Source organism: Camelus bactrianus, chromosome 4, assembly GCF_048773025.1.
Source record: "Camelus bactrianus isolate YW-2024 breed Bactrian camel chromosome 4, ASM4877302v1, whole genome shotgun sequence".
Lineage (NCBI taxonomy): Eukaryota > Metazoa > Chordata > Mammalia > Artiodactyla > Camelidae > Camelus > Camelus bactrianus.
Genome location: NC_133542.1, coordinates 10,679,831 through 10,699,823, shown reverse-complemented (window position 1 = coordinate 10,699,823; position 19,993 = coordinate 10,679,831). Strand labels below are relative to the sequence as shown.

General features: G+C 34.4%; 1 long non-coding RNA gene across 4 annotated transcripts in view; it reads right to left on the bottom strand.

Moving 5' to 3' along the window:
• The window catches only part of LOC141577436 (uncharacterized), a 686,006-nt gene that overhangs the window by 10,264 nt on the left and 655,749 nt on the right, over positions 1-19,993 (bottom strand). For 2 of the 4 annotated variants that reach the window (XR_012506308.1, XR_012506312.1), the window contains one exon: positions 1,899-2,384. This is a non-coding gene — a long non-coding RNA (uncharacterized LOC141577436). Of the gene's footprint in view, positions 1-1,896; positions 2,385-19,993 lie in introns of those variants that run through there. The other 2 variants (XR_012506311.1, XR_012506310.1) reach the window with 2 other exon arrangements.

Sequence of the window (19,993 nt, the reverse complement as noted above, 5' to 3'; positions counted from 1 at the left end):
AACCATATAATAACAAGTAAACCATGGTGAGGAGTTGGGACTTGATCTGGGAGCAGTAGGGAACCTTCCTGAATTTCTCCATCAGATTTTATTTTTTAGAAAGGCTATATGCAGATTAAGCATATAGTAGGAATAAACAGTCATTGAGACCTGGAAAGATGGGTTTAGAAAATACTTTTGAAGCAATGTGGTAATTGAATAAGCCCCAATACTTATAAAACCTACTAACAGATGTTTTTAGATGCATAATCTGATAGTTATAAAATGCTAACTTAATACATAACCACTTTTTAATGGTTTATAACAACATAGTTAATGCATTTATTTTTGTAATTATAGAAAAAAGATGTATGTTTATATATACACATTATATTTCCATGGTTCTGTAGGTTCTATAATGGCTGGATTCCTTTTACAGTTAGATAGAGGCATTGATTTAGAGATCTGCATATTTACCATACCATCATTGAGTGGGTACTTTCAAATGATTATTTCAAACTATGATTTTGTTTTGCTTAACTGCAACTTCTTAGGGTAGATTCATATTTGAGGCATTCCTGATTACCACTCAAGTAGGAGTGATACTGAAATCACCTTTTGCAACCAGAGACAGGAAAAAATAGTTCCATTTGGGGATAGTGCTTTCAGAACCTGATACGAAAGCAAAAAAATAATAATAATAACAGTATCAAATTATAGCAAACTTGTGCTTTAGATTACAGTTCAGACAAAGACATCAAACTATCTAAAGAATCTGCTTCCACCATGGTCCAGAAACTCTCTCACTATTTTGGGTAACCTCTACAGAACTGTTAAAATTAGTTTTAGGAAAATAATGTCTATAGCCTTTCATGATATTCATTATTAGGGCTACCAATAGCTAACATTTATTTGAGTTTCTGCATCTTGTACACAATTGCCTGCTGCAAACTATCCATCAGCCCCAAGAAGCTATGAAAGTGCCTAGAAAACCCTGCTGTCACCTGCATTTCTCCAGAAGGCAGGATGCCAACATAAAGAACTTCTCTGGCCTTTCACCTGCAATAATACATACTTGCTTTCTCTTTCTTAGATCCAATTACCTCCTAGTTGGCAGATAATGAGTGGAAAATTCATTTAAGCTATTGTGATAATGGGGACAGCAGGGAAGCCTTTATTATACCAAGGCCTGAAAAATAGGGTCAAATTATTTTCTTCCTTGTAGATTATATCTCATATTAGGTACAGCATAAAGCTGTATGTACCCACTGAACTCCATAAATGACTTCTAGTTGAGAAAGTTTAGCCTGAAAAAATTGTGTTTCAATGTCTCTTTTTAACACCACATTTTATCCCTTGTTCTCACTCCTGCTTGTAGAACTGTCTAAAATACACACAAATACCCAGGTATGTCTGCCAGGTTAGTGCAATCTTTGAGCTTTCTAGTTAGGAGCCTATTCAGATTTTTCTCTCACTTTTCTCTTCTTCCCTTATCTACTCTTTTCTCTCTCTTTCTATTTCTCCATCCAGATAGTTGACATAATCAAAGTGCCAGTATTCTTCCAGTTCCTAAGGTTTTCCTATTTTTTTGCATTTTTTTCAAGCCATAATTGACTTTCATCATTTTAGCAAAGCATCAGGAGACAGTATTATAGGAAGTGCAGTTGGCATTGATACAACCCCATTTCTGGATGAAAGAAACAGTGTTTTTAAGGATATATGGCTTACAGCTGGTACACAGAAAAAGACTACAGATTCTGACAGAGAAAAATAAACAGCAATAAAAAAATATACATTAAAACCCAAATACCGCTTTTTATGTTATCCTTGGATTATTTTAATGGGGTATACAATGCACACTAAGTATATATTACACAGACACACACACACACACACACACACACACAGAGTATAAATCTTGCCATGAACAGAACATGGCTATGACAATAGAAACACAGATCATAGATTGAAGATGCTATCCAGAGTTTTTCATTTAAAGAGTACATAAAACTAAGCATACATTAGGGAAAATTATACCTAAAACAACTTTACACTTAAATAGTTAAAGGTTTTAATTAAAACTTATAGAAATACAGTTTTTAAAATCAAGCAAGAAAAGGTTATTATTCATATTTTACCCCTTAAATGATTTGTTAAACATATTGACTCTGAATCTTTAATGAAGGAATTCTCTTATAACTTTCTAGAGCCATTATTGCCATTACTTCCTTTTCTCCCATATCCAATCCATGATCAATCCCTGAAACTCACTCTTCAAGCTTTAGCCAACCAGCTCCTCCACGGCCAGCCCATAATCCAAATCGCTGGGACCGCTTACCTGTACCACCACGCTGGGCTTCTAAGTGGGCTCCCTTGCCTACCGTCTTCACAGCAGCCAGAGGAATCTGCAAAAACATAAATCTGGTCATCTGCTCCAAAGTGTAACACTTCTCAGTAACTTCTCATTATACCTGAGGTAATAGCCCAACAGTTTAATCCCGTCTATGCAAGTGAACCTGTTCATTTTCTCTGACATCATCTTCTCACATCTGTCTTATGTTGACTTCTCCTTTCCCCCCCACCCCTCACTGTGCTTCAGTTGAATATTCTCAACAGATCTGTCTTCCAGGCTACCCATCTTATTTTCTCATGGGTCTAATATTTGATTTGAGATACTACATGTCATTCAAAAAGTCTTACATACTTTAATAAACTTAATTCACTGGTGAAATTACCTGTCTGTTCATCTCTGCCATTTATTTACTCTATTTTCTTGAATACATTAATAATAATGCCTTTCAAGTCCTGGTTTGATATTTCAGTATCTAGATTTCTTAATGGTCCATTCCTCTTTACCTTCTTTTTCTCCTGTTTTTAGCAATATATTTCTGTTTTTTGACATGTCTAGAAATTATTTTAATGAATGTTACATCCTATTTTCATTTTTTAAGAATCTGGGTTATGTTACTTTTCTTGAAGAAAGTTTTGCCCTTTTCCCTGCTAGAGAATGACTACTTTACTTCCATCATGTCTGCGCTAAACCAAACTCAGGTTAAGTTTTTGTTAAGGCTTCACTGTGCCTCTCTCTCACCTTTGTTCCTAGAGTGTAGCTAAACACATTCCTCTTTCTGTCATTAAACTATTATTTTATTTGCACTGCTTCATTTTCTTTATTAAATAAGAAGTAAGTCAGACACATAAAGAAGGGATGTTGGCATGTCCAGTGCACGCTATTGGAACCTGTTTTAAAGAGTCCTGCCTTCCTGTGTTCTTTTTATTTCCAGATTTACTGAGATACAATTGACATATAAAACTGGTATATTTTTTATAAGTTTAAGGTATACAAAATGATGATTTGATTCACAAAAATACTGTGAAATGATGACCCCGATGAACTTAGTTAACACATCACCTCACATAATTACATTTGTCTGCATGTGGGATGAGAACGTTTAAGATCTACTGTCTTAGCAAATTTCAAGAATGTAATATGGTGTAGGTCACACTGAATAGTAGATCTTCAGAACTTATTCATTTTATAACTGGAATTTTTTACCCTTTGACCAACATCTACTCATTTCCCCCACCTGTCAGGACCTGTCAACCACCATTTTACTCTCTGTTTCTTTAGACAAGGAAACAACATAAGTGTCTATCAATGGATGAGTGGATAAAGAAAATTGTACATACACGCATATATGTATGGAATATTATTCAGCCATGAGAAAGTCAGAAATCCTGCCATTTGTGACAACATGGGTGAAATTGAGGGCATTATAATGCTAAGTGAATTAAATCAGAAAAAGACAACTACTGTATGATCTCAATTATATATGGAATTGAAAAGCAAAAACAAAAACAAAAAAAAGCACATTCTTTAAAAGGGAAGCTTGATATGTTTAACGGGAATTCTTCCTCTTCCTCCAGTGGGTCCTGAACTACAATCTCAGGGTCCTTGGCAGTGCAAGCATATTAAAAAAAAAAAAATGCTGTTGTTCTTTCCATATATTCTGCTTCCGCTTCTTAGTTGCCTTCTGATACAAGTTCATACTTAAACAAATAACTTATAAGAAAATTATCAGCGCATTAGCAGCCCTGCAAATCTTTAGTATATTTACTTTGGTCTGTCTGACCTTTGGGAATCTCCGTCCTGCAACCATGACTTCTGCCCAGACAAAGCTGACAACTCCTGATCAATTGCCAGTATTGAGAGGATTGGTAACTTCCTTTAGAAAGAGAAGGTGCCGGTCACCAAAAATCTCTATGTGCTTCTGCTCTCTCCAGAATCTTACCCTACCCTTCATAGGTACATTTAAGGCCAACATTAAATGTTTTTAATCCATACACATGAAATGCACAATAAATGTGGGCTTTTCTTTTTACTACTACAACTGTTACTACAATACTATCAACATCATTATTACCCTGCTTGTTCAAACCACACTACTTTCTGGAACAGATAAAATAGAACTCCAAGTACTATTGTGAGTAGCTCACTTTTTCATATCAAATATATTATTATAAACAACTGAATCCCCAGACTTTGGAAGGTTCACTCTTTATTAACTGACATTAAGATAATCGGGTCACTTACACTGTAAGTATCATGAGTTATATCTTACAATGAATTAATAATAAAGTTTTCACTTTCCTTGTCTGAGCATCCTAAGAGCTCTCTGGATACTTCTATCTGACTATACAAAAGAACACAATGACCTACATTTAAAGAACTTCCTCTGTTCTAAGGATTGTGGCCTTCAATGATACAATTCAGCAAGTTCTACATGACGCTTTGTGAGACCTGTCACAGCCAATATATCACAGTGCAGATTTTTCATGGTTATTATTGAATCCCCTAAAACCATTGACTCATGCTGTCCTTGATGTAATAAACTTGTTCCTTAAAAATTCGCTACACATGTGCAGTAAACAAGAATTATGCTTGCAACTTACATTTCAATCTTTAACATGGAAAAAAACTTTCCCTTCAAGTTCAGCAAATCTATTATTCAACTCCTTTTTTCAAGAGCTCAAAAAATACGAGTTGGTAGAAACATAATATTTGTCCTCTTCTGTTGCTTTTCTTCACAAATTTTTAGCCATAGTATAAAATGTGTATCATTTTCACAGGAAATAAACTGGAAGGAAATAAACCTTTGGATAATTGAACAAACCTCAGGTTAACTCAATACCTCCAGAACTAAAAATCCTACCTGTCCTAAATATTTAATTACCACCCATGAGAAATACTAATGATTTATTTTTATGGAGATAGCATGAGATAAAGGTATTTGTTTTGCTACTGGCATTGAAAAGATACTGCCCCTACAGATTTTAGTATCAGGAAAGAGAGAGCTTATTTTTCAAGTGGTAGCAGTCACATGACCTCAACCTCTGAATTACATTTGAGCACAGATGTTTTATGTTCTTCCATATGTAAAATATTGACCATCTATCAGTTTGTCCAAATGCGTTGTTTTCTCCTTAGTGCTTCTCCGTGCAACCCAGACTTTTAAATACTCCTTTCCATGGATCCTGGCACATATAGAAATGACATAACTATAACGTAGGCTCCAGGTCTACCTCCAAATTCTGGCTCTGACATTATGTAGTCTAGACCTACTTGATCTCTGTGCCTTAGATTTCCCAGATACGTGGGTTTTACTGAATAATATCAGACAGCATCAGGGAAAGAGTGTATCAGGATAATCAATATGGATATAATATAATTACACTACCAACAATTCACCTTCCCATGGATTTCCACCACATTACAATATACAAAATGAATCACTGCTTAGTTTTACAACTCTGGAGCACCACTGATTCTTCTCAATGACTTTTTAAAGATATTTAACAAGTTGATCAATGGTATGAATGGATATTACAAGGGAGTGATTTTATGCACTTAAAAATAAAAAATTTTCAGCCATTGCAAATGCAGACCAAAGAAAAATGGAAATAAACCATTCCTGCAATTGTGATCTACCCATGTAAAATTATTATCTGATTTACAAAATAGCTTGACTCATCACAATACAAAGATACCATCAGCACCATCTTTGCCAGCCAATCTATCAGGCATTATCACAGGCATTACCTCATTTAATCTTAAGAATCATCTGAACTATCAATTATTACTTCTAGTTGTAAAATGACACAGAAGCTTAGGAAGTTTCCATAATTTGAAGAACATACAAATTCATGTAATTAACATAAATTGAACTTTGACCACAGTATCTGAAAGCCCATATACTCTCACAGTAAAACTTCACGCTCCTATTCATTAAAAAATAACAGCTAAATCTGAAAACATACACTGTAACAAATTACAAATTACACTAGATTAGAGATATAAACATTTTTGAGTTTATTTGAGGAATGTCAAATAAATATCAATGTCATCACTATAGCCCAAAACATAGTAGTCTTAAAAAATTAATAGGACATATTCATCTCACATCCTCTTTTGTTTCATGATCCAGATATCAATGTTGTTAGTTTTTAACACTGTTGTGAAATGTTGGTATGCTCCTTGTTTGAAATAAACAGAGATATATGCATATATGTATGTGCGTATGCATGTGTGTATATATCTGTAAAAATGTGTGTGTGTAGAGGTTTAAAAATCTTAGTTCTGTGTTAAGTTTTAATGACTTTGAACATAAATGCTATTACCTTAACAGAGTGTCACTGGGGTATTTTATTATGTCAATCGATTTTAAACTTATTTAGTTTTGTGAATATTGTACAGTCAATAGTCATTCTATTGTTTTACTCAAAAATTTCCATTTTCAATTAGAAACTGTGTGAAATCTTCACCTCTAAAATTTTCACATGAGATCATTTATTTCTAGCATAACTGGTTCCAAACTAACCCTCCAGTGACAAAGTAAGGAAGGCATCCTTGGGTTTTCAGTTATTATTCAAAAGGCTGCTTAAGACAATGACTCATGGAGAAGGGTAACACACTAGGTGAGTTTCATGTTCATTCTGGCTTCCTGCATGGAGCTTTGTTTTGGATCACAGATGAGGACCATAAAGCACCAGCAGGACACAGTGGATGCACCGAGTTGAGGTGGTAGAGGATGGAGTTATATATTGCTGCTGAAGCAACTAACATGTGCAATGCAGGCCATGAGACATAAGGAAAATGGCCCCACACCAGAAGTCTGTGTGGAGTCACCAATCGGTATTTGACAGAGAGCTTCTCATTCATAAGAAGAGTCTTTACTTATGAGACTGCTGGCCCTCAGAAGCTGTGAAGTAAATGAAGGTGGATACTGCTAAAGGCTGGGAGCACTGATTCTCATCTATCTAGAGAGTAAACATATTTGTGAACTAATTACTTGTGAATTAAATGTAGATTCCAGAATAGTCTTACCTCATGAGTAAAGACCATAAACTAGAGTAATGATTAACTTTCAGGACTAAGAATAAAATTAGACTAGCCCTAATAAGAAATAAGACCAAGCATAACACATCCAAAGGATATTGCCAGTAATTGAAAGTAATTAAATGACTGCTGATGACAAAACTCAATGCCTTTTAAAGGAAGACAACATAATTCAGACTCAATCATTAAAAATGTCTAGGATGCAATTAAAAATCCCCAGTGTATTTCCCAAGTTGGGAAATATCAAAAGAAAAATCAGTCAATGAAAACAGACATCATGATGAAACAGAGAGTAGGATTAGCACACAAGAACCTGTTTTACAGATACTAGAAATCTATTTAAAAACCTAAAGGAAAACATTGACAAAAGGAACAAACAGATGAAAAGTAGCAGAGAAATGGAAACTGTAACAAAGTATGAAAGAGAAATTCTATAACTTAAAATTACAAAATCAGAAATGAAAAATTCACTGAACGAGCTTATAGAAGTTTGGAAGCTACAGAAGTAAGTGAATGTGAAATTTAAGAGATATCAATAAATAGATTCTTTGCAAAAGAGAGAAAGAAAAGGTGAGAACAAGTGAAATAAATACTTACCATCTTGTAGGGCAATATCAAGTGGTCAAAGAGGGACAATATCAGGTGAGCATAGAAAGAAAAAGATTAAATAGGACAGGAAACAATTGAGGACGTAACGGCCAAATGTTTATTAATTTAGAACTACAGAAGCTCAGTGAATAGTAAGCAAGATTGATACACAGATATCTATACCCTGTAAAACTTCAAAAAGTAAAAAAATAATAGAGAGAGACAGGAAGGAAGGAATGAAGGAAATGAAGGAATGAAGGGAAGGGAAGGGAGGGAAGGAAAGAAAGGAAATGAAGAAAGAATCCAGAGGAAAAGGCTAACTGCACATAGAGGGACAATGATAGAACTAATTCATGGACTCGTGGACAAGAAAAGATAAAGGCCTGATGACAACGGTGCATCTTTAAAGTACTGAATGAAGAAGAGTTCATTCTAAAGAAGTTTCTGGGTGTGGCTTTTGCCTAAAGGATTGTATTAGAACTGAATAATATAAAACCACGAAGTTTTTAATCAAGTTATATCAGCCTGTACTAAAAGGACAAGGACATTAAAAATAAAGGCAGTAACAGCAAACAGAGGCAGTTCTCAACTAACATAGGCAGGAAATAGGCTGAAACACTACTTAGTTGCAAACATAAATACTTTTTCACGGGAAAGGGAGGATGATTCATGAGGTGAAAACAAAAGCTTATAGTGCAAAGACCCACGGAGTGTCCGAGCTGTGATCAGGAAAGCAAGGGACTCGCAACCACTGCTCAGTTGGATTTCAGAATTGCTAGGACCAGTGATTACCAAGCGCCTCACTTTCCTCCTTTTTTGAAAGAATGGCTATCACAGTTACCTCATGCCTGTCTCTCTACTATACGTTCACTACAGGGACATATCACTTGCCTTTTTAGTTCACAGATTTTCAGACTGAGAAAGAGTCAACAGCGCTGCAGCAGATGTACCACACCCGACAAAGTTCATCCACAGCTGGTCCAGATTTAGATCATACGATGCCAAACCTCCGCCTGAGTGTGATAACCTGATGGGATGAGGTTTTGGGGTGCGGGGTCAGGACACAAAGTGATTGTATTGAGCATGTGGGATGGATAAAAAGATATTTAGATGAGAAGGCAGACTGCCTCAGATTATCTTTTTCATCATGTCTACAGTAATATTTCAATCCAGTCTTCTCTTCCAGAACCTTGGTACTCTCTATCTAGGGTGAACAGCTCTGGAGACTCAAATTAATAAAAAGAATACAGCAGGAGTGATGTTGAGTGAAGTCTTAGAACAAGTTAGAAAGACAATTCAGCTTCCACTTGGCTTTCTCTCTTTGGAGATGCATGGTTTTTTGTTTTATGGGGATTTTGGGGGTTTTTTGAGGAGGAGATAATTAAGTTTATGTATTTATGTATTTATTTATTTATAATGGAGTTACTGGGGATTGAACCCAGGACCTTTGTGCATGCTAAGCAAATGCTCTATCACTGAGCTCTATCCTCCCCAATTGGGGATGTACATCTTTTGGAACCCAGACATTATGTTCTGAGGAAGCAGAGGCCACATGGAGAGGTCATGTTGAGGACCCCTACTAAGGTCCCATTGACAAAGAGCCGCAATTACTATACACGTTAGTAAGAAAACCTGGGGGTGATTTAAACTCTGGCCTTTGTGTACACTAGGTAAGGCCGACTAAAGCAAGAACAAGCTGTTACTGCTAAGCCCTGCTCAAATAGCAAATTGATGAGGACAAAATTATTATTCTTTTAAATGACTAATTGTACTTTATTTTACTAATAGCATATTTTGTACTAACATTCACTTTACTAATTTACATAATTTACTAATTTACATATTTTACAATTACTAGTACTAATTTACATAATTTCCCCAAATATGATATGAAATAGAAGTAACCTATATTTGGGGAAATTAAGAATACAATTTATGCAAAATATAAAATAGAATGTTATATATTAAAATATGTTTACCCATGTGGATAGGCTTTCAACAGATAATCCTAAATAAAAATGTTAATCTGCTGGAAAAATATACACAAATATGCCTATACATTTTTAATATATTAATAGGTAATATAATGAATTAATTATGAAAAATCGAATTAGTAAAATAAATAAATTCTAACTGGAAGAATTTTTATCAAATTAGACGAAAAATTGCCTTTAAGGAAACTGAGGGAAATGAAAAAGGAACTTTAAATTTATTAATATGCTATTTAACTTATATAGAAATTATGAGAAGAAAAATAAAGATATATGATTGGGAGTTATGTTTTCAAGATAGTTTCTGGTTTTTTACAGATAAATATTCATGAAAAAAATTTCAAAACCTGGAAAAGAACGGAACTCACATGGCCAATCAGCTGTAGGACCACCTCAGACAGCACAGCAAAGACACAAGAAGATAGAGAACTAGGCGTTCCAAAAGGTGACAATAGAGGGGTGACAATGAAGAAATAAAGACATAATATCACAAAATCTTCTGAAGCTAAAGCATCCTAAGGTACAAGCCAATGAAATTTGAGGATTTCAAACAGGAAAGAAATTCAATAAAATTACAGGAGTATAAGAACAAAACAACAAGATTTACCTACAAACACATGGAATCAGATTTCCGTCAGCTTCTCATCAATAAGCGAATGCTAGACCACTGGGAAGTCAAATCATAAAAACTTTTGCAAACAAGTGACGTTCTCTGTCCAGACAGTATGTTAACCAAGTCCAAGGGAGCAAAACATTGTCATTTATTTACAGGCCAGACTCAACAATGGTATTACCGAATAACCATTTCTGAAATAATTTCTTGAAAATATAATAAATAGGCAAGTAGACAGATTTGTGATTCAAAAGGGTGGTAAACAAAAGTAAATGAATAAAACTTGAAGCCTAAATAATGACTGATTAAAACGTTTTAAAAAATCAATCTGTTATGAAAACCCCCCAAAAAAAAGAATCAGTTTTTTTTTTTTTTTTTTTTTATCAACTGGTTTGGGATAGTAGGAGAGATTAAAGCAGAAACCAATCTCAGATAAAATGATTCTATTCTTTATTGGCAAATGCACTTATTAATTACTATTAATTATTTGTCAAAAGCATGTATAAAAGCAGGTTAAATACTTAAGACTGTTAAAGATAGATATAGGATGTTTAATAAGACACCCTTAAAGATAGGGTATTGAAGGAAACACAGAATAAATAAAATGGGTCAATGTACTCAAATTCAGAAAACACAAGTCAGCAAATAATTACAAGAAGAATGAATAATGATTTAAAAAATGAGGTTACTCATATACATGCATAAGTATATTACACATATAGCAAACACGTAAAGGTTGAGAAGTTAAACACAATTTTGAAAACAAAGACTCACAAGTTGGGTTAACATTTTTTTTTAGCTTAGTTATACATGTTAAAAAAACAACCCTCAAAAAAAAAAAAAAAAAGAAAAGGACGTAAGCACAGCAATAGAAGCAGATCCATCAAGCGTTTACTAAGAAAACAAGAGAAAAATTGTGGCAATAAATATAAAAAAGAATTAAGTATAAAAGGAGTACAACGGGAGACAAGGAGATGGAAAATTAATTCAAGGATAAATATTAGCTTCTGTGCACCTGTGATATGTTTGAGATTTATAAGCAAATGCTGTTATAACTATGAAAATAAATGTTGTAAATGTATATACTGGGCCATGTAGTTCAAAAAGTAATGTTTCTGGAGTATGTACTATAGTAAATCAGGTTGAGATATCTTGAGTTACTTTTCACTCAGAAAGTTATTCTCTGTGTGTATTTCTGGTCACCCCTTCTCTGCTAATACCATTTTCACAAGTGAACCATTTGATTCCAAATTCTCCACTCATACTGTCAGAATAGTTTTGATGATGAATTACTGAATTTATAAACATTTGTTTCACAGTCATGGACTAATGGTCTTCAATATAGAAAGACTTGAGACATCAATTATAAATGAAATTATGCAAATATAAATAAATGTTAATTTTAAATATAATATTTATAATCAACATGGTATAATCTACCTGAATGTATTAGAACACCCATGTGAAAAATATGAAAATGAATAGAGGGTGACATTAAATTGATTTAGATGTTCCCAAATTTATTGACTGAAATCTGGTAAGAACAGACAGTCAATTTAGATAATCTTCCCTATGTGTATTTAATCCCTTTGTTTTGTTTTTTGGTTTTTTGGTTTTTTGGTTTTTGGGTTTTTTTTTTTTTTTTTTTTTTACTTTCTTTGTAAAGATAGTGAGACATTTCTGAACTCCAGGAAGACAAGTGGATAAAGTGAATTAATATGCGTGATGATTCACTATATTTAACTTCAAAAAATAAATATTTCTCAGATGAAATTGATTTTAGTTACATCCTTAGAGTATCATTTTCCAACTGCAGCCCTCTTCAATCCTATTTGGAAAAGGAAATCCATTAGAGAAAGCAGGAATTTTATACAGAACAGAAATTACAGAATCCGTTAAACTGTACATAGCCGCATAAACTCAATACTCTTCTGTATAATGCCACAAAAAAAAGATAATTTGATGATAAAATTTAAATTGAAAAAAGATAAAGACAAAGTCTGCGTTCTACCTGCGGAATTCTGCTGCGTTACATGCACACTGGGTAACGTCTAAGAAGAGTTCTAAGGGGGCGTCATTACACACGCACACCCGCGTTGCTAAAATCGCTTCAGCACCGCTCCTGGTGGCAATCTGGCTGCAACATCAGGTAGTTTATCTTTAATTGCCTTCGGTGTCCCAAATTCTCTCAGTGACACAGAATCTGGTGTGAAAACCACCGTAGGCAGAAACTATGCAATGCGAATATTTAAAACCTTCAACTCCTTTTGGCAGTCACTGGATCTTATACATAAAATCATTGCTTTGTTAAGGTGAGTGCAGATGTTTGTAAACTCCTATGTTAAATAAATGACTCTCTTTCTATGTTTTCAATTTAACATTTACTGAGCACAGCTGGTATAAAGATGAAAACAGTGAAAATCAAGGGAAAATTGAACATAAGGATTAGCACAGAAAAGTTCTAAACTCATAGTCCAGTAAAGATAGAAGCTAGATAGTTTTAACTTCATACTAACACAATTATCAAAAAAATACATAATGAAAATAATCACAAGAAACTTTCTTCTGGCTCCATCCACATCTTATCCGCCTTTAGGCATAAGCAATTTTTACCAAACGATGATTTCCAATGACCGTAGCATTCACTGGAAAATTGCACTTAAATTATCCTAAAATGATTTTGTGGATTTCTTTCGATATAAAAATTGAAAGTGATGGACTTAGGAAAACTCTGGGTTGGAACTACCTTTTAGTATTATTACAAGTCTTAATTTCTCATTGCTGAAAAAGTCTAAACTTTTTTGAGGTTGATAAATTACTTAGCAGTCTCAAGAGAGAGACATTTTATGAGTTGTAATAATAAATCATTAAGTTGTTCTGTCTCTGAAGCCATTTTAAAGGAATGTATACATGTAGTTAGGACAGGTCCTGGATATATATAGCAAAAAATATGGACATATACATAAATAAATTTCTCTTACATAAACCTTCATTTGACTCTCCTTCTATTATTTTCACCTAATCATTAAAAAAAAAAAATTAAATAGACCTCTCTCAGAACTTGCATTTTTTAGAACCTCTATGTGCCTCTTCTTTGAGGTCATCTAAGATACTGAAGTAGAACTCACTTCAGAAAACTTACATCACTTATCATGACAGTATCTCATGCCCCAGACTCTTTTATCTTTCCTCTAAATTGTTTGAAATCTGTCTGCCCTACTTTGGGGCTATATTTTTTATAATAACCACCTTTCACCTGTGTAATTATCTCCAACTACTAAATCTCCAGGTCAAGTACTTCCCTACAAAAATGATCACCTTACATTGATCTTCCTAGCGTTAATGGAGTTTGAATTAACCTCACATCATCCCTTTTGTCAGAATGATTTCTATGAGTTTAAATTTATCCCTTTGTCAAATAACCTTATTTACCTCATTTTATATAATACATATCTATTGTAGAAAATGTAGGAACTCCACAAAACTTGAATGGATTAATTAAATTATGCATTGCCTGACTATCCTGAACTATCTCTTGCACAGTTCAGTGTATATAATAACCGTTTTTGCATGTGTGTATGCATGTGTTTAATTTTCTGCTTTGTTGTGTTTTAAGTGACTTCTACATAATACCCAAGATAACAGTTTCGATTTAAACATAGATTTGGTTGTAGTAGTTAAGATACAGTCATTGTAGAAGATGTGAAAAAGATACAAATGTATAAAATTTTTAGTAATCTCCTATTCAGAGTAAAGTACTCTTACTCTTTATAATTAGAATTGCATAAAAGGGTGTGATAAATATTCCAATTGTTAAACAGCATGGATGTAAGTTACATACACATATGCATCATACACATACAATATGATATACGTATATATTATATACATACATATACAATTTGATATAGACAATGTCATATTGCATCATCTAAGTCACTTTTTGTTTTATTTCCATTTGCTCTCTTTTACTATTTTTAAAAGAGATTAATAAATTACATATCAGCCATCACTATTGGTCATTAAATCATTCTTTATATATTCTTCCAATTATTACTTATCAAAGTTCCTTTCTGAAATATATTTAAAAAACAGTATGTGTATAGTAAGACCTTAAGTAGTGAAATATGAATGAAAGTACATGGAACACCTTAAAATCTGTTATAAAATCAATTGGTTTTCTTTTCAGTTCTCCCTCAAACATTCTCCCCCTACAAATGCAGGTAGGAACTCAAGCTGGGTTCTTATTTGTAATGGTAAGTGTCATTCTGGTGGCCATGTGGCTACACAGAATGAGGCAGCAATGATGAACCATGACAAAAAAAAAAAAAGACAGTTGCAAAATGAGAAGATTTCACACAAAACCCCCAGTTTTATGAAGGCTTCAGGTTTACCCGTCATCACAGAACCTTGATCTGCTGTGGCTCAAAACAAGGAAGGGAGTCCACCTGTTTTGCCTGAAGCAATAATTAAGATCAAACAAAACATGCTTGGCAACCGTAAGACATGACAAGTCGTAGAGGAAAAGGCTTTTTCAGCAATGGCACTAGAAGTCATTTTCTCCAAAAAAGAGTCCAGGTTATTATCAAGCAAAGCGCAGTGGTAATAACCCAGTGGCAAATCAGATCCAAGGAAAGCAGATATAAGCAGGTGGTAGAACAATATTTGCATTTCCACAGAATAAAAAATTTTAAACCTTCAGTTAAAATGAAGGGATAGAGAACCAGCAGGAGGTTTTTGAGATATGTACTGCAGCCATCTCCTCTTCTCAGTTTCTGTGGTGCTCCCTAAGCTTAAGGAGAAGCATCTTTGCTTAAATCATAGCTGTCAACTGCTGATGGGTTAGCTAGTTTTAATGAATTGATACTGTTTCAAACATGGTAGATAAATACAGTTGTACAATACCTATAATCACGCTGTGTGATTTGGATGAGACAGTTGCTCATGTACAGGGGGATTTAGCTGCATCCTTTTGACATGAGATTAGAAAGCTACACAGTGACTGGCATGCACAGTGAATGACTCCCCTCCATCCCTCCCACTGAGTGAAAAACGTGTTTATGATGATCATTCTGTATCTTCTCCTTAACAAATCTTGGGCAGTGGTGGCCAGAGAAGCATGGGTGGCAGTATTTTGTGGCTGTGAGACATAGCAAACTTCCACATAAAGGCATCAATCTCAAAATCTTATGCTTTTCCAGATGCTAAACAACTATGACAATTGGACCTAAGACAGAATAGGTGCCTGTGCATACAGATAAAAACCATGACAAGTAACATCATCATCTGCCCAAGTCTAAGCAGAACCTCAAATGTGATGGCTTCAAACATCAGCAAAGTAAATCTCCAGTACAAAGCAATCATCACACTACTCTTCTTCCCTGGAAAACAGAAATCATAAACTGTCCGCACAAACCAGAGATGCCTATTGTCTACTCCCATTAAGCATAATGGTAAACTGATGCTTCCTAAAGTGTTCATTTGAATTTTAATAATTAATGAAATTTGATAGAATTTGAAAGTATATAAATAAAAAATAATATGCCCATCACCCAATACATGCAAGATGACATTCTGAGAACTTGAAGGGTGTTTCTTTCCAGGATTTTTATATGAACGTGAGTTACAAAGTGTAAGGTGACTGTTAGAGTTCCCAGCGTATCATGAGGGCTCGGTAAGAATTTAAGTCAAAATGCTAATGAAAAATGAAATTTCCTATATTTATCACTACAAGGTACACATTATGTTGTGGTATGGACTTTTTTAATAAGGTATCTCGTTAGGATAATTTCTGTGAAAAAAATAAAAGGATTACGTATAATGTACACATACAAAAGGGTATAGAATAAAAATTAGCTCCACTCTAAGACTTTCTAACCCATTTGGGAGACATAAACACCGACATTCTTTCTTGTACATCCTTCCATGCACATCTCTTAAATACCTTACACATATATTCATATGTATGTATATGTATATATGTACATGAATGTATCATTTAGACAGCAATTTTAATAAAACCTCTGTATTTTATAACCATTGTATTTTTACAAACCAGTGTGTCTTGGAGATAAATCATATATACATATATGGAAGCATAAGGCTAAGTAGCAACAAAAACACAAAATTCTTACTCTGAGCAAAGTATCTTTAAAAAAAAAAACCCTCTAACTTCATACCTATAGGCCAAATACTACATTATCTTTCCCTGAACATCCACTAACACTATTTCTATTCAACTAGAGAAAACACATAGTACAACATAAAAAATTATTAAAATTACAAAGATTGGAACCCAAAGAGTACAGCTGTCATTATTAAAAGATGACATAATTGCAGATGTAGAAAATATGAAATACTCTAAAGAAAAATCACGAGCATTAAAATAATTAGCAAAATTCTGGATGCAAGGTCAATTATGTATAAAAACGAATTGAACCTTCGTGGTTGGCAAACTTCCTACTAAGGATAATACAGTGACCATTTGAGCCTTTGTAGGCAACATGGTCTGAAACAAGTACCCAGATCCATCGCTGGAGCGTCCCATTGGTTTGTGTTCCCGAGACTGCTCCACACTGTAAGCCTGCTGTCAGCCTCTCCTGCTTCCCATGTGTGGTAACACTGTGGTACTGTGTTCCAGCCACATGTTCCTCACCAGTCTCCTGTCTCCACCTATTTTTGTTATCAGTCAGTTTTGGTTTTTTTCACAATATAATTCACTCTGCAACATATTCTTAGACCTCCATTAATATTTCTAGCCAATCAACAGTAATATTACCCAACTACTGGGTAAAAATTTAGTGGGTTTTTTTTTCCCTTGGTTTCATATACATTTATTTCAATAGTCACCAGGGATTCTAAGCAGGGGACTGAATTATTTTGAAACCATTAGTCTGGCCCATAAATTACTCATCAAGAAAACACAGTTATGTTTATTTTCTGTACAGAGAAATATGGTAAGATAGCCTCATCTTCAGAGGCTGAAACAGCAAAGAACAAATCCACTCAGCACCCAAGCTTCTACCTGATTTTACAAGCATGTTTTTAGAAATTGATCTAATGATCCCAAGAGTGAACAGGAATATCAACCCAGGTTTAAATACTACCTTCTGCTTGTTCTCAATATGTCTAAACACTTGTAGGGAAGTGGTTGCAGGAGGAACAATCAGCTGAGACTTCGTTTGCAATAGTCCATGACTTGGAGACACTAACTCTGTCCCATGTGTGTATCTCAGTGCCACAGTCACCTCAGGGAAGAGACTACATCACACAGAGCAGGTTCTGCCTAATTTCTATCTTTATGTGCTGTTTGGCTTAGTCAGAAAATATCAGCAAAAACTCTACCAAGCACACTAATAAACTCAAAGTCCCATCTTACTTAAAGAATGACATTGAAATAGTAAAAGAAATCTATTCTGTTAGAAGGAAACACGGACAATTCTGGTTACCGGCAAAGGCATGTAAGACATGATCCAATAAACCACTGATACCTGCATTAGCAGTGACAACTCTATCTAGCATCTTGAACACAGAATTTTCTTTTTATCATTTTCTACATCAAACACAAGGCCACATGCTTACATTTCCAGTCATAGCTAAACTAGGAGGCATTGACCGGGCTTTGCCTGACCCTGCGATAACCCCAGCAGTCTTTTCCACACAGCTGAATCCACTTGGTCTCAAATGTAGAGTCAATGTCTCTAAATTCCAAGGTTAATCTTCACTTGAGACAGAAAGAATGAAAAGGGCTGTGACCTATTATCCTGCAACTTTTCTTTCCCATCCTTTAAAAACTCTTCAGAAAGAATATGTATGCCTTGTTCTTAGGATGTAGTATCTATTAGGTTCTTCCATCTGGTGAATAATTATTGTTCCTAGCATTAAGGTCCATATTCTAGCCACTTTCATGGTCCTCAATCAGCCTGTATCTAGGACCTGGTCTTCCTCTTGACAATCTGATCTCCAAGGAACCCTACTGGGGAACTGAAGTTAGATTTCTCTGAGGTCTTTGCTATATTCTGTATTAGGTCTTCTAGGCTTTGAAATCTGTCCTCTCTTTCCTAATAAAAAAAAAAAATCTAATTTCAGTCCCAGACTTCAAAGTGGGCATTATATAATGGTGTCTTCACTTACAATAATACATATCTTGGTCTAGTTAAGTAGGTTACATCTTGGAAACATCTTTATGATGATAGTATAAAACATACCATATAAATAATGTGAATATGATCATTTTTAAAAACAAGCTCTAACTATGCACACTCTAATTATACAACCCCCAAATCACACTCTTTTATATTTACCCAAAGGAGTGGATACCTCCACACAGATGTTTATATAGTAGCTTTATTCATAACTGCCCAAACTTGGAAGCAACCTAGATGTCCTTCAGTAGGTAAATGGATGCATTAATGTGGTAAGTCCATATAATGAAATGCTAGCGTTAGAAAGAAAGGAACTATCAAATCATGAAAAGACATGGAGGAAACTTAAATGCATATTACTAAGTGAAAAAAGCCAACCTGAAAAGGCTACCTGCTATATGATTCCAACTATATGACACTCTAGAAAAGGCAAAGCTATGGAGACAGGAAAAATATCAGTATTTGCCAAGGGTTGGTGTTGGGTTGATGGTGAGGGGGGGGTTATGAATAGGCAGCACAGAGAGGATTTTTACAAAGAATGAAAATATTCCAAACAGTGGAGATGTGTCATCATAAATTTGTTTAAACCCACAGAATGCACAACACCAACAGTGAACCCTAATGTAAGCTGTGCACTTTGGATGATAATGATGTGTCAATGCAGATTCACCACCTGTAACACAAGTACCACTGTGGTGGAAGATGTTGATAATGGGGGATACTATGAATATGTGGGGGCAGAGTATGGGGGAAATCTCTGTATATTCTGCTCAATTTTGCTGTGATCCTACAACTGCTCTAAAAAATTGTGTGTTAAAAAACTGACTCTCAATATATCATAATCAACCCTTTCTCCTGATATAAGAAACACGCATCCTTCACAAATTCTTTTTTTCCCCTCCCACCAGAATGTAGTATTACTTACTATGCTAAATATAATCACTTTCATTAATAACTATCAATTGGGAGAAAGCTATTTCATAGGATCAGAAACTGAACTGTTGAATGATAGAAATTTAATTTCAATATTTCAAGGTATGTCTACTAACTCAAATAACAATAACATTACATTTCTAACCGCATATACTATAAGGAATATATTTTATTGAATGAAAGAGATATTTTCCTTTTTCTTCTATCAGACATTTGAATGTCTAATGATGATCCCAAGATGCTTTAAAGTGTTTATAAAGTAATCATGCCTCTCTTTCAGTCTTGTTCATATTACTAATTAATTCACCTTACATCATTTTGAACAGATGACAATAAAGTTGTTATTTCT